The sequence below is a fragment of the Heptranchias perlo genome, unplaced genomic scaffold, assembly GCF_035084215.1.
Source record: "Heptranchias perlo isolate sHepPer1 unplaced genomic scaffold, sHepPer1.hap1 HAP1_SCAFFOLD_125, whole genome shotgun sequence".
Lineage (NCBI taxonomy): Eukaryota > Metazoa > Chordata > Chondrichthyes > Hexanchiformes > Hexanchidae > Heptranchias > Heptranchias perlo.
Genome location: NW_027138483.1, coordinates 1,155,984 through 1,170,331, shown reverse-complemented (window position 1 = coordinate 1,170,331; position 14,348 = coordinate 1,155,984).

Sequence of the window (14,348 nt, the reverse complement as noted above, 5' to 3'; positions counted from 1 at the left end):
TTTTTGTTGGTTTTCATCTCATGAACTTATTTCAGTCAGCCAGATCTTTCTTCTTCAAAGCAAAAAGATTTGATCTTCAAATACAAGATCTTTTCGTGTTTTTTTTGGTTTTCAGCAAATGAGCATATTTCAGCGAGTGAGAAGTTTTTTCTTCAATAGCGTAAGGTTTTATCATAAAATACAAGAACTTTTCGTGGTTCTTGTCAATTTTTGTTGGTTTTCATCGAATGAACTTATTTCAGTCAGCTCGATCTTTCTTCTTCAAAGCGAAAAGATTTTATCTTCAAATACAAGAACTTTTCGTGGTTTTGTTGGTTTTCAGCAAATGAACATATTTCAGCGAGCCAGAAGTTTTTTCTTTAATAGCGTCAGATTTTATCTTAAAATACAAGAACATTTCGTGGTTCTTGTCAATTTTTGTTGGTTTTCATCTGATGAACTTATTTCAGTCAGCTAGATCTTTCTTCTTCAAAGCAAAAAGATTTTATCTTCAAATACAAGAACTTTTCGTGGTTTTGTTGGTTTTCAGCAAATGAACATATTTCAGCGAGCTGGAAGTTTTTTCTTTAAAAGCGTCAGATTTTATCTTAAAATACAAGAACATTTCATGGTTCTTGTCAATTTTTGTTGGTTTTGATCTGATGAACTTATTTCAGTCAGCCAGATCTTTCTTCTTTAATGCAAAAAGATTTTATCTTCAAATGCAAGAACTTTTCGTGGTTTTGTTGGTTTTCAGCAAATGAACATATCTCAGCGAGCTGGAAGATTTTTCTTTAATAGTGTCAGATTTTATCTTAAAATACAAGAACATTTCGTGGTTCTTGTCAATTTTTGTTGGTTTTCATCTAATGAACTTATTTCAGTCAGCCAGATCTTTCTTCTTCAAAGCAAAAAGATTTTATCTTCAAATACAAGATCTTTTCGTGTTTTTTTTGGTTTTCAGCAAATGAGCATATTTCAGCGAGTGAGAAGTTTTTTCTTCAATAGCGTAAGGTTTTATCATAAAATACAAGAACTTTTCGTGGTTCTTGTCAATTTTTGTTGGTTTTCATCGAATGAACTTATTTCAGTCAGCTCGATCTTTCTTCTTCAAAGCGAAAAGATTTTATCTTCAAATACAAGAACTTTTCGTGGTTTTGTTGGTTTTCAGCAAATGAACAGATTTCAGCGAGCCAGAAGTTTTTTCTTTAATAGCGTCAGATTTTATCTTAAAATACAAGAACATTTCGTGGTTCTTGTCAATTTTTGTTGGTTTTCATCAAATGAACTTATTTCAGTCAGCCAGATCTTTCTTCTTCAAAGTGAAAAGATTTTATCTTCAAATGCAAGAACTTTTCGTGGTTTTGTTGGTTTTCAGCAATTGAACATATTTCAGCGAGCTGGAAGTTTTTTCTTTAATAGCGTACGGTTTTATCTTAAAATACAAGAACATTTCGTGGTTCTTGTCAATTTTTGTTGGTTTTCATCTAATGAACTTATTTCAGTCAGCCAGATCTTTCTTCTTTAATGCAAAAAGATTTTATCTTCAAATGCAAGAACTTTTCGTGGTTTTGTTGGTTTTCAGCAAATGAACATATTTCAGCGAGCTGGAAGTTTTTTATTCAATAGCATCAGATTTTATCTTAAAATACAAGAACATTTCGTGGTTCTTGTCAATTTTTGTTGGTTTTCATCGAATGAACTTATTTCAGTCAGCCAGATCTTTCTTCTTCAAAGCAAAAAGATTTTATCTTCAAATACAAGAACTTTTCGTGGTTTTGTTGGTTTTCAGCAAATGAACATATTTCAGCGAGCTGGAAGTTTTTTCTTTAAAAGCGTCAGATTTTATCTTAAAATACAAGAACATTTCATGGTTCTTGTCAATTTTTGTTGGTTTTGATCTGATGAACTTATTTCAGTCAGCCAGATCTTTCTTCTTTAATGCAAAAAGATTTTATCTTCAAATGCAAGAACTTTTCGTGGTTTTGTTGGTTTTCAGCAAATGAACATATCTCAGCGAGCTGGAAGATTTTTCTTTAATAGTGTCAGATTTTATCTTAAAATACAAGAACATTTCGTGGTTCTTGTCAATTTTTGTTGGTTTTCATCTAATGAACTTATTTCAGTCAGCCAGATCTTTCTTCTTCAAAGCAAAAAGATTTTATCTTCAAATACAAGATCTTTTCGTGTTTTTTTTGGTTTTCAGCAAATGAGCATATTTCAGCGAGTGAGAAGTTTTTTCTTCAATAGCGTAAGGTTTTATCATAAAATACAAGAACTTTTCGTGGTTCTTGTCAATTTTTGTTGGTTTTCATCGAATGAACTTATTTCAGTCAGCTCGATCTTTCTTCTTCAAAGCGAAAAGATTTTATCTTCAAATACAAGAACTTTTCGTGGTTTTGTTGGTTTTCAGCAAATGAACAGATTTCAGCGAGCCAGAAGTTTTTTCTTTAATAGCGTCAGATTTTATCTTAAAATACAAGAACATTTCGTGGTTCTTGTCAATTTTTGTTGGTTTTCATCAAATGAACTTATTTCAGTCAGCCAGATCTTTCTTCTTCAAAGTGAAAAGATTTTATCTTCAAATGCAAGAACTTTTCGTGGTTTTGTTGGTTTTCAGCAATTGAACATATTTCAGCGAGCTGGAAGTTTTTTCTTTAATAGCGTACGGTTTTATCTTAAAATACAAGAACATTTCGTGGTTCTTGTCAATTTTTGTTGGTTTTCATCTAATGAACTTATTTCAGTCAGCCAGATCTTTCTTCTTTAATGCAAAAAGATTTTATCTTCAAATGCAAGAACTTTTCGTGGTTTTGTTGGTTTTCAGCAAATGAACATATTTCAGCGAGCTGGAAGTTTTTTATTCAATAGCATCAGATTTTATCTTAAAATACAAGAACATTTCGTGGTTCTTGTCAATTTTTGTTGGTTTTCATCGAATGAACTTATTTCAGTCAGCCAGATCTTTCTTCTTCAAAGCAAAAAGATTTTATCTTCAAATGCAAGATCTTTTCGTGTTTTTTTAGGTTTTCAGCAAATTAGCATATTTCAGCGAGTGAGAAGTTTTTTCTTTAATAGCGGAAGGTTTTATCTTAAAATACAAGAACATTTCGTGGTTCTTGTCAATTTTTGTTGGTTTTCATCTAATGAACTTCTTTCAGTCAACTAGATCTTTCTTCTTCAAAGCGAAAAGATTTTATCTTCAAATACAAGAACTTTTCGTGGTTTTGTTGATTTTCAGCAAATGAACATATTTCAGCGAGCCAGAAATTTTTTCTTCAATAGCGTCAGATTTTATCTTAAAATACAAGAACATTTCGTGGTTCTTGTCAATTTTTGTTGGTTTTCATCGAATGAACTTATTTCAGTCAGCTCGATCTTTCTTCTTCAAAGCGAAAAGATTTTATCTTCAAATACAAGAACTTTTCGTGGTTTTGTTGGTTTTCAGCAAATGAACATAGTTCAGCGAGCTGGAAGTTTTTTCTTTAATAGCGTCAGATTTTATCTTAAAATACAAGAACATTTCGTGGTTCTTGTCAATTTTTGTTGGTTTTCATCGAATGAACTTATTTCAGTCAGCTCGATCTTTCTTCTTCAAAGCGAAAAGATTTTATCTTCAAATACAAGAACTTTTCGTGGTTTTGTTGGTTTTCAGCAAATGAACATATTTCAGCGAGCTCGAAGTTTTTTCTTTAATGGCGTCAGATTTTATCTTAAAATACAAGAACATTTCGTGGTTCTTGTCATTTTTTGTTGGTTTTCATCTGATGAACTTATTTCAGTCAGCTCGATCTTTCTTCTTCGAAGCAAAAAGATTTTATCTTCAAATACAAGAACTTTTCGTGGTTTTGTTGGTTTTCAGCAAATGAACATACTTCAGCGAGCTGGAAGTTTTTTCTTTAACAGCGTCAGATTTTATCTTAAAATACAAGAACATTTCGTGGTTCTTGTCAATTTTTGTTGGTTTTGATCTGATGAACTTATTTCAGTCAGCCAGATCTTTGTTCTTTAATGCAAAAAGATTTTATCTTCAAATGCAAGAACTTTTCGTGGTTTTGTTGTTTTTCAGCAAATGAACATATTTCAGCGAGCTGGAAGTTTTTTCTTTAATAGTGTCAGATTTTATCTTAAAATACAAGAACATTTCGTGGTTCTTGTCAATTTTTGTTGGTTTTCATCAAATGAACTTATTTCAGTCAGCCAGATCTTTCTTCTTCAAAGCAAAAAGATTTTATCTTCAAATACAAGATCTTTTCGTGATTTTTTTGGTTTTCAGCAAATGAGCATATTTCAGCGAGTGAGAAGTTTTTTCTTCAATAGCGTAAGGTTTTATCATAAAATACAAGAACTTTTCGTGGTTCTTGTCAATTTTTGTTGGTTTTCATCGAATGAACTTATTTCAGTCAGCTCGATCTTTCTTCTTCAAAGCGAAAAGATTTTATCTTCAAATACAAGAACTTTTCGTGGTTTTGTTGGTTTTCAGCAAATGAACAGATTTCAGCGAGCCAGAAGTTTTTTCTTTAATAGCGTCAGATTTTATCTTAAAATACAAGAACATTTCGTGGTTCTTGTCAATTTTTGTTGGTTTTCATCAAATGAACTTATTTCAGTCAGCCAGATCTTTCTTCTTCAAAGTGAAAAGATTATATCTTCAAATGCAAGAACTTTTCGTGGTTTTGTTGGTTTTCAGCAATTGAACATATTTCAGCGAGCTGGAAGTTTTTTCTTTAATAGCGTACGGTTTTATCTTAAAATACAAGAACATTTCGTGGTTCTTGTCAATTTTTGTTGGTTTTCATCTAATGAACTTATTTCAGTCAGCCAGATCTTTCTTCTTTAATGCAAAAAGATTTTATCTTCAAATGCAAGAACTTTTCGTGGTTTTGTTGGTTTTCAGCAAATGAACATATTTCAGCGAGCTGGAAGTTTTTTCTTCAATAGCATCAGATTTTATCTTAAAATACAAGAACATTTCGTGGTTCTTGTCAATTTTTGTTGGTTTTCATCTAATGAACTTATTTCAGTCAGCCAGATCTTTCTTCTTCAATGCAAAAAGATTTTATCTTCAAATGGAAGAACTTTTCGTGGTTTTGTTGGTTTTCAGCAATTGAACATATTTCAGCGAGATGGAAGTTTTTTCTTTAATAGCGGAAGGTTTTATCATAAAATACAAGAACTTTTCGTGGTTCTTGTCAATTTTTGTTGGTTTTCATCGAATGAACTTATTTCAGTCAGCTCGATCTTTCTTCTTCAAAGCGAAAAGATTTTATCTTCAAATACAAGAACTTTTCGTGGTTTTGTTGGTTTTCAGCAAATGAACATAGTTCAGCGAGCTGGAAGTTTTTTCTTTAATAGTGTCAGATTTTATCTTAAAATACAAGAACATTTCGTGGTTCTTGTCAATTTTTGTTGGTTTTCATCTAATGAACTTATTTCAGTCAGCCAGATCTTTCTTCTTCAAAGTGAAAAGATTTTATCTTCAAATGCAAGAACTTTTCGTGGTTTTGTTGGTTTTCAGCAATTGAACATATTTCAGCGAGCTGGAAGTTTTTTCTTTAATAGCGTACGGTTTTATCTTAAAATACAAGAACATTTCGTGGTTCTTGTCAATTTTTGTTGGTTTTCATCTAATGAACTTATTTCAGTCAGCCAGATCTTTCTTCTTTAATGCAAAAAGATTTTATCTTCAAATGCAAGAACTTTTCGTGGTTTTGTTGGTTTTCAGCAAATGAACATATTTCAGCGAGCTGGAAGTTTTTTCTTCAATAGCATCAGATTTTATCTTAAAATACAAGAACATTTCGTGGTTCTTGTCAATTTTTGTTGGTTTTCATCTAATGAACTTATTTCAGTCAGCCACATCTTTCTTCTTCAAAGCAAAAAGATTTTATCTTCAAATGCAAGATCTTTTCGTGTTTTTTTAGGTTTTCAGCAAATTAGCATATTTCAGCGAGTGAGAAGTTTTTTCTTTAATAGCGGAAGGTTTTATCTTAAAATACAAGAACATTTCGTGGTTCTTGTCAATTTTTGTTGGTTTTCATCTCATGAACTTCTTTCAGTCAACTAGATCTTTCTTCTTCAAAGCGAAAAGATTTTATCTTCAAATACAAGAACTTTTCGTGGTTTTGTTGGTTTTCAGCAAATGAACATATTTCAGCGAGCCAGAAATTTTTTCTTTAATAGCGTCAGATTTTATCTTAAAATACAAGAACATTTCGTGGTTCTTGTCAATTTTTGTTGGTTTTCGTCTAATGAACTTATTTCAGTCAGCCAGATCTTTCTTCTTCAATGCAAAAAGATTTTATCTTCAAATGCAAGAACTTTTCGTGGTTTTGTTGGTTTTCAGCAATTGAACATATTTCAGCGAGATGGAAGTTTTTTCTTTAATAGCGGAAGGTTTTATCTTAAAATACAAGAACATTTCGTGGTTCTTGTCAATTTTTGTTGGTTTTCATCGAATGAACTTATTTCAGTCAGCTCGATCTTTCTTCTTCAAAGCGAAAAGATTTTATCTTCAAATACAAGAACTTTTCGTGGTTTTGTTGGTTTTCAGCAAATGAACATAGTTCAGCGAGCTGGAAGTTTTTTCTTTCATAGTGTCAGATTTTATCTTAAAATACAAGAACATTTCGTGGTTCTTGTCAATTTTTGTTGGTTTTCATCTAATGAACTTATTTCAGTCAACTCGATCTTTCTTCTTCAAAGCGAAAAGATTTTATCTTCAAATACAAGAACTTTTCGTGGTTTTGTTGGTTTTCAGCAAATGAACATATTTCAGCGAGCTGGAAGTTTTTTCTTTAATAGTGTCAGATTTTATCTTAAAATACAAGAACATTTCGTGGTTCTTGTCAATTTTTGTTGGTTTTCATCGAATGAACTTATTTCAGTCAGCTAGATCTTCCTTCTTCAAAGCAAAAAGATTTTATCTTCAAATACAAGAACTTTTCGTGGTTTTGTTGGTTTTCAGCAAATGAACATATTTCAGCGAGCTGGAAGTTTTTTCTTTAATCGCGTCAGATTTTATCTTAAAATACAAGAACTTTTCGTGGTTCTTGTCAATTTTTGTTGGTTTTCATCCAATGAACTTATTTCAGTCAGCCAGATCTTTCTTCTTCAAAGCAAAAAGATTTTATCTTCAAATACAAGATCTTTTCGTGTTTTTTTTGGTTTTCAGCAAATGAGCATATTTCAGCGAGTGAGAAGTTTTTTCTTTAATAGCGTAAGGTTTTATCTTAAAATACAAGAACATTTCGCGGTTCTTGTCAATTTTTGTTGGTTTTCATCGAATGAACTTATTTCAGTCAGCTCGATCTTTCTTCTTCAAAGCGAAAAGATTTTATCTTCAAATACAAGAACTTTTCGTGGTTTTGTTGGTTTTCAGCAAATGAACATATTTCAGCGAGCTCGAAGTTTTTTCTTTAATAGCGTCAGATTTTATCTTAAAATACAAGAACATTTCGTGGTTCTTGTCAATTTTTGTTGGTTTTCATCCAATGAACTTATTTCAGTCAGCTAGATCTTTCTTCTTCAAAGCAAAAAGATTTTATCTTCAAATACAAGAACTTTTCGTGGTTTTGTTGGTTTTCAGCAAATGAACATATTTCAGCGAGCTCGAAGTTTTTTCTTTAACAGCGTCAGATTTTATCTTAAAATACAAGAACATTTCGTGGTTCTTGTCAATTTTTGTTGGTTTTGATCTGATGAACTTATTTCAGTCAGCCAGATCTTTCTTCTTTAAAGCAAAAAGATTTTATCTTCAAATGCAAGAACTTTTCGTGGTTTTGTTGGTTTTCAGCAAATGAACATATTTCAGCGAGCCAGAAGTTTTTTCTTTAATAGCGTCAGATTTTATCTTAAAATACAAGAACATTTCGTGGTTCTTGTCAATTTTTGTTGGTTTTCATCTAATGAACTTATTTCAGTCAGCCAGATCTTTCTTCTTCAAAGCAAAAAGATTTTATCTTCAAATACAAGATCTTTTCGTGTTTTTTTTGGTTTTCAGCAAATGAGCATATTTCAGCGAGTGAGAAGTTTTTTCTTTAATAGCGTAAGGTTTTATCATAAAAAACAAGAACTTTTCGTGGTTCTTGTCAATTTTTGTTGGTTTTCATCGAATGAACTTATTTCAGTCAGCTCGATCTTTCTTCTTCAAAGCGAAAAGATTTTATCTTCAAATGCAAGAACTTTTCGTGGTTTTGTTGGTTTTCAGCAAATGAACATATTTCAGCGAGCTGGAAGTTCTTTCTTTAATAGCGTCAGATTTTATCTTAAAATACAAGAACATTTCGTGGTTCTTGTCAATTTTTGTTGGTTTTCATCTAATGAACTTATTTCAGTCAGCTCGATCTTTCTTCTTCAAAGCAAAAAGATTTTATCTTCAAATACAAGAACTTTTCGTGGTTTTGTTGGTTTTCAGCAAATGAACATATTTCAGCGAGCTCGAAGTTTTTTCTTTAACAGCGTCAGATTTTATCTTAAAATACAAGAACATTTCGTGGTTCTTGTCAATTTTTGTTGGTTTTGATTTGATGAACTTATTTCAGTCAGCCAGATCTTCCTTCTTCAAAGCAAAAAGATTTTATCTTCAAATACAAGAACTTTTCGTGGTTTTGTTGGTTTTCAGCAAATGATCATATTTCAGCGAGCTGGAAGTTTTTTCTTTAATCGCGTCAGATTTTATCTTAAAATACAAGAACTTTTCGTGGTTCTTGTCAATTTTTGTTGGTTTTCATCTAATGAACTTATTTCAGTCAGCTAGATATTTCTTCTTTAATGCAAAAAGATTTTATCTTCAAATGCAAGAACTTTTCGTGGTTTTGTTGGTTTTCAGCAAATGAACATATTTCAGCGAGCTGGAAGTTTTTTCTTTAATAGCGTCAGATTTTATCTTAAAATACATGAACTTTTCGTGGTTCTTGTCAATTTTTGTTGGTTTTCATCTGATGAACTTATTTCAGTCAGCTCGATCTTTCTTCTTCAAAGCAAAAAGATTTTATCTTCAAATACAAGAACTTTTCGTGGTTTTGTTGGTTTTCAGCAAATGAACATATTTCAGTGAGCTGGAAGTTTTTTCTTTAATAGCGTCAGATTTTATCTTAAAATACAAGAACTTTTCGTGGTTCTTGTCAATTTTTGTTGGTTTTCATCTAATGAACTTATTTCAGTCAGCTACATCTTTCTTCTTCAAAGCAAAAAGATTTTATCTTCAAACACAAGAACTTTTCGTGGTTTTCTTGGTTTTCAGCAAATGAACATATTTCAGCGAGCGAGAAGTTTTTTCTTTAATAGCGTCAGATTTCATCTTAAAATACAAGAACTTTTCGTGGTTCTTGTCAATTTTTGTTGGTTTTCATCTCATGAACTTATTTCAGTCAGCTCGATCTTTCTTCTTCAAAGCGAAAAGATTTTATCTTCAAATACAAGAACTTTTCGTGGTTTTGTTGGTTTTCAGCAATTGAACATATTTCAGCGAGCTGGAAGTTTTTTCTTTAATAGCGGAAGGTTTTATCTTAAAATACAAGAACATTTTGTGGTTCTTGTCAATTTTTGTTGGTTTTCATCTAATGAACTTATTTCAGTCAGCCAGATCTTTCTTCTTCAAAGCAAAAAGATTTTATCTTCAAATACAAGATCTTTTCGTGTTTTTTTTGGTTTTCAGCAAATGAGCATATTTCAGCGAGTGAGAAGTTTTTTCTTTAATAGCGTAAGGTTTTATCATAAAATACAAGAACTTTTCGTGGTTCTTGTCAATTTTTGTTGGTTTTCATCGAATGAACTTATTTCAGTCAGCTCGATCTTTCTTCTTCAAAGCGAAAAGATTTTATCTTCAAATACAAGAACTTTTCGTGGTTTTGTTGGTTTTCAGCAAATGAACATATTTCAGCGAGCTCGAAGTTTTTTCTTTAATAGCATCAGATTTTATCTTAAAATACAAGAACATTTCGTGGTTCTTGTCAATTTTTGTTGGTTTTCATCTAATGAACTTATTTCAGTCAGCTAGATCTTTCTTCTTCAAAGCAAAAAGATTTTATCTTCAAATACAAGAACTTTTCGTGGTTTTGTTGGTTTTCAGCAAATGAGCATATTTCAGCGAGTGAGAAGTTTTTTCTTTAATAGCGTAAGGTTTTATCATAAAATACAAGAACATTTCGTGGTTCTTGTCAATTTTTGTTGGTTTTCATCTAATGAACTTATTTCAGTCAGCTCGATCTTTCTTCTGCAAAGCAAAAAGATTTTATCTTCAAATACAAGAACTTTTCGTGGTTTTGTTGGTTTTCAGCAAATGAACATATTTCAGCGAGCTCGAAGTTTTTTCTTTAACAGCGTCAGATTTTATCTTAAAATACAAGAACATTTCGTGGTTCTTGTCAATTTTTGTTGGTTTTGATTTGATGAACTTATTTCAGTCAGCCAGATCTTCCTTCTTCAAAGCAAAAAGATTTTATCTTCAAATACAAGAACTTTTCGTGGTTTTGTTGGTTTTCAGCAAATGAACATATTTCAGCGAGCTGGAAGTTTTTTCTTTAATCGCGTCAGATTTTATCTTAAAATACAAGAACTTTTCGTGGTTCTTGTCAATTTTTGTTGGTTTTCATCTAATGAACTTATTTCAGTCAGCTCGATCTTTCTTCTTCAAAGCAAAAAGATTTTATCTTCAAATACAAGAACTTTTCGTGGTTTTGTTGGTTTTCAGCAAATGAACATATTTCAGTGAGCTGGAAGTTTTTTCTTTAATAGCGTCAGATTTTATCTTAAAATACAAGAACTTTTCGTGGTTCTTGTCAATTTTTGTTGGTTTTCATCTAATGAACTTATTTCAGTCAGCTACATCTTTCTTCTTCAAAGCAAAAAGATTTTATCTTCAAACACAAGAACTTTTCGTGGTTTTCTTGGTTTTCAGCAAATGAACATATTTCAGCGAGCGAGAAGTTTTTTCTTTAATAGCGTCAGATTTCATCTTAAAATACAAGAACTTTTCGTGGTTTTGTTGGTTTTCAGCAATTGAACATATTTCAGCGAGCTGGAAGTTTTTTCTTTAATAGCGGAAGGTTTTATCTTAAAATACAAGAACATTTTGTGGTTCTTGTCAATTTTTGTTGGTTTTCATCTAATGAACTTATTTCAGTCAGCCAGATCTTTCTTCTTCAAAGCAAAAAGATTTTATCTTCAAATACAAGATCTTTTCGTGTTTTTTTTGGTTTTCAGCAAATGAGCATATTTCAGCGAGTGAGAAGTTTTTTCTTTAATAGCGTAAGGTTTTATCATAAAATACAAGAACTTTTCGTGGTTCTTGTCAATTTTTGTTGGTTTTCATCGAATGAACTTATTTCAGTCAGCTCGATCTTTCTTCTTCAAAGCGAAAAGATTTTATCTTCAAATACAAGAACTTTTCGTGGTTTTGTTGGTTTTCAGCAAATGAACATATTTCAGCGAGCTCGAAGTTTTTTCTTTAATAGCATCAGATTTTATCTTAAAATACAAGAACATTTCGTGGTTCTTGTCAATTTTTGTTGGTTTTCATCGAATGAACTTATTTCAGTCAGCTAGATCTTTCTTCTTCAAAGCAAAAAGATTTTATCTTCAAATACAAGAACTTTTCGTGGTTTTGTTGGTTTTCAGCAAATGAGCATATTTCAGCGAGTGAGAAGTTTTTTCTTTAATAGCGTAAGGTTTTATCATAAAATACAAGAACATTTCGTGGTTCTTGTCAATTTTTGTTGGTTTTCATCTGATGAATTGATTTCAGTCAACTCGATCTTTCTTCTTCAAAGCGAAAAGATTTTATCTTCAAATACAAGAACTTTTCGTGGTTTTGTTGGTTTTCAGCAAATGAACATATTTCAGCGAGCTGGAAGTTTTTTCTTTAATAGCCTCAGATTTTATCTTAAAATACAAGAACATTTCGTGGTTCTTGTCAATTTTTGTTGGTTTTCATCTTATGAACTTATTTCAGTCAGCTCGATCTTTCTTCTTCAAAGCAAAAAGATTTTATCTTCAAATACAAGAACTTTTCGTGGTTTTGTTGGTTTTCAGCAAATGAACATATTTCAGCGAGCTCGAAGTTTTTTCTTCAATAGCGTCAGATTTTATCTTAAAATACAAGAACTTTTCGTGGTTCTTGTCAATTTTTGTTGGTTTTCATCTAATGAACTTATTTAAGTCAGCTTGATCTTTCTTCTTTAATGCAAAAAGATTTTATCTTCAAATGCAAGAACTTTTCGTGGTTTTGTTGGTTTTCAGCAAATGAACATATTTCAGCGAGCTGGAAGTTTTTTCTTTAATAGCGTCAGATTTTATCTTAAAATACATGACCTTTTCGTGGTTCTTGTCAATTTTTGTTGGTTTTCATCTGATGAACTTATTTCAGTCAGCTCGATCTTTCTTCTTCAAAGCAAAAAGATTTTATCTTCAAATACAAGAACTTTTCGTGGTTTTGTTGGTTTTCAGCAAATGAACATATTTCAGCGAGCTGGAACTTTTTTCTTTAATAGCGTCAGATTTTATCTTAAAATACAAGAACTTTTCGTGGTTCTTGTCAATTTTTGTTGGTTTTCATCTAATGAACTTATTTCAGTCAGCCAGATCTTTCTTCTTCAAAGCGAAAAGATTTTATCTTCAAATGCAAGAACTTTTCGTGGTTTTGTTGGTTTTCAGCAATTGAACATATTTCAGCGAGCTGGAAGTTTTTTCTTTAATAGCGGAAGGTTTTATCTTGAAATACAAGAACATTTCGTGGTTCTTGTCAATTTTTGTTGGTTTTCATCGAATGAACTTATTTCAGTCAACTCGATCTTTCTTCTTCAAAGCGAAAAGATTTTATCTTCAAATACAAGAACTTTTCGTGGTTTTGTTGGTTTTCAGCAAATGAACATATTTCAGCGAGCTGGAAGTTTTTTCTTTAACAGCGTCAGATTTTATCTTAAAATACAAGAACTTTTCGTGGTTCTTGTCAATTTTTGTTGGTTTTCATCTAATGAACTGATTTCAGTCAGCTGCATCTTTCTTCTTCAAAGCAAAAAGATTTTATCTTCAAACACAAGAACTTTTCGTGGTTTTCTTGGTTTTCAGCAAATGAACATATTTCAGCGAGCGAGAAGTTTTTTCTTTAATAGCGTCAGATTTCATCTTAAAATACAAGAACTTTTCGTGGTTCTTGTCAATTTTTGTTGGTTTTCATCGAATGAACTTATTTCAGTCAGCTCGATCTTTCTTCTTCAAAGCGAAAAGATTTTATCTTCAAATACAAGAACTTTTCGTGGTTTTGTTGGTTTTCAGCAAATGAGCATATTTCAGCGAGTGAGAAGTTTTTTCTTTCATAGCGTAAGGTTTCATCATAAAATACAAGAACTTTTCGTGGTTCTTGTCAATTTTTGTTGGTTTTCATCTCATGAACTTATTTCAGTCAGCTCGATCTTTCTTCTTCAAAGCAAAAAGATTTTATCTTCAAATACAAGATCTTTTCGTGTTTTTTTTGGTTTTCAGCAAATGAGCATATTTCAGCGAGTGAGAAGTTTTTTCTTTAATAGCGTAAGGTTTTATCTTAAAATACAAGAACATTTCGCGGTTCTTGTCAATTTTTGTTGGTTTTCATCGAATGAACTTATTTCAGTCAGCTCGATCTTTCTTCTTCAAAGCGAAAAGATTTTATCTTCAAATACAAGAACTTTTCGTGGTTTTGTTGGTTTTCAGCAAATGAACATATTTCAGCGAGCTCGAAGTTTTTTCTTTAATAGCGTCAGATTTTATCTTAAAATACAAGAACATTTCGTGGTTCTTGTCAATTTTTGTTGGTTTTCATCCAATGAACTTATTTCAGTCAGCTAGATCTTTCTTCTTCAAAGCAAAAAGATTTTATCTTCAAATACAAGAACTTTTCGTGGTTTTGTTGGTTTTCAGCAAATGAACATATTTCAGCGAGCTCGAAGTTTTTTCTTTAACAGCGTCAGATTTTATCTTAAAATACAAGAACATTTCGTGGTTCTTGTCAATTTTTGTTGGTTTTGATCTGATGAACTTATTTCAGTCAGCCAGATCTTTCTTCTTTAAAGCAAAAAGATTTTATCTTCAAATGCAAGAACTTTTCGTGGTTTTGTTGGTTTTCAGCAAATGAACATATTTCAGCGAGCCAGAAGTTTTTTCTTTAATAGCGTCAGATTTTATCTTAAAATACAAGAACATTTCGTGGTTCTTGTCAATTTTTGTTGGTTTTCATCTAATGAACTTATTTCAGTCAGCCAGATCTTTCTTCTTCAAAGCAAAAAGATTTTATCTTCAAATACAAGATCTTTTCGTGTTTTTTTTGGTTTTCAGCAAATGAGCATATTTCAGCGAGTGAGAAGTTTTTTCTTTAATAGCGTAAGGTTTTATCA